This window comes from Phalaenopsis equestris, unplaced genomic scaffold (assembly GCF_001263595.1).
Source record: "Phalaenopsis equestris unplaced genomic scaffold, ASM126359v1 Scaffold233289, whole genome shotgun sequence".
NCBI classification, from domain to species: Eukaryota; Viridiplantae; Streptophyta; class Magnoliopsida; order Asparagales; family Orchidaceae; genus Phalaenopsis; species Phalaenopsis equestris.
The window spans coordinates 9,472-11,266 of NW_018251240.1; positions in this window are offsets into that span (position 1 = coordinate 9,472).

The following is a 1,795-nucleotide window of genomic DNA, read 5'->3' on the forward strand; positions in this document are numbered from 1 at the left end:
TGAATTAAATTCACTACATAAAATCATATAAATAATTTTTGAAAATAATTAAATAGAGGACATCTAATAGTTAATCTTTTTCTTCCCTCCCCCAAACTTAAATTTTTAAATATGAAGTGATACAGGTGGAACGAAAAACTCTAAATATAAATAATACCTCAGTATTTTAGGCATTTTCATCATTCTGAAATTTTTCAGTCATTCTCAAAATTTATACTTCACCTGGTCTATAATATTAGGAGCTTTTTACACATATAAATCATTAGAGAAATTATTGGGTAATGAAATTTTGAAATAAGTATAAAACTAAAACATTAAACAAGAATAATATTTCCTAACACAACCGCAATACTACACAAAACAATCACTATTAAAATACGAAATAAAAATCACATTACATTACAAAATACTACTCAACATTTATTATACTACACATGCAAATTTAACTATAACACTAACTTTATAACAAAAATTAAAAATCATCCAAGTACAACATAATAATAAAAATGAAAGTCCAAATACACATAACCATCCATTTTTATTACAAAAGATCACAAAAATAAAAGTACAAGTATAAGTACATCAATTATTTAGGAAAAGTAACATCAGACTCACCTCTACAGTGCCGGTCTTGAGCTTCATAATAAGCTATCTTAAAATTTAAATGCCTCTGAAGGTACTCACTATCATAATCATGTCGACGTTCTAAACCTCAAATCCTTTCATTTACTAACTCCATACTCTTTCGTTGCAAGGTCAACTCATTCATCAAGTCAGTTAGGGTAGGATATTTAGAAGAAGGAAAGTCATAACTAGTAGAGGGGACATCTTTACTAGTAGAAGATTCTTGACTCCTACTCCCAGTTCTTCATTTTTCGTGGGATTCATAAGTCTTCAAATTAACTTTATTAATGGGTTTCATAGGGGAAACCCATTCCTCATCATCTCCAGCTTCCACTCCAGAAAGTTGACACAGTGCATAAATAAGACCAGGATGTCCTAGACCTCCACTTGTTTCACTCATTGCCGTAGTCAATATATTCTTAAAAATGATTCTCCCCACATTTATATTTCTGTTATTCTGAATACAGAAATTCAGAATAGCTCTATCACTTGTTACCTCACTATGGTGATAGGTCGATTACAGAGTCGAGGAAATAAAATAGTGCTACGCTTTAGATGTGACATTTAACATGAAAGCAGAAAAATTTACTTGTTCTCGTTGTTTAATCTTCCACGTTTTTTTTCCATCAGTGAGAAAGTTGATCACATAACTCATGGGGCCTTCTGTTGTACTGAAGGTTTTATAATGACAGCTATAAGAGTCTGGGACTTCGTAAAAGGAGTTAATGCGGACGACACTAAATTCAACAGAAAAACGACACTAAATTCAACATGCGGACGACACTAAATTCAACAGAAAATCCCCATACTTGAAAGATTCCGTCCTCAGAATAGAACACGTTGACATAAAACTCTTTCACAATATTCGCAGCAGCTTTATTGGTGGTGTAACAGAAATTTTCCCACCTCCGCTCGGTAATAATTCGTTCAATTTCTTCTCCCGGACTCTCAAAAACTCGATCTTGTATACACTTCTTTCCTTCAAACACTGAAACCTTGATTGAGCCTTCGCATTGACGAAGCGAGACTAGTCAAACTCAAGTCGCCTCTTTTGTCGTGGAGCCATTTCAATCTAATCAAAATTATAGAAAAATTCCAAAATATACTTCAAATATGCAAATAATGGCTTCCGAGAGTGATTCTAAGAGTTCAAAACTAAGTTCCATGAATT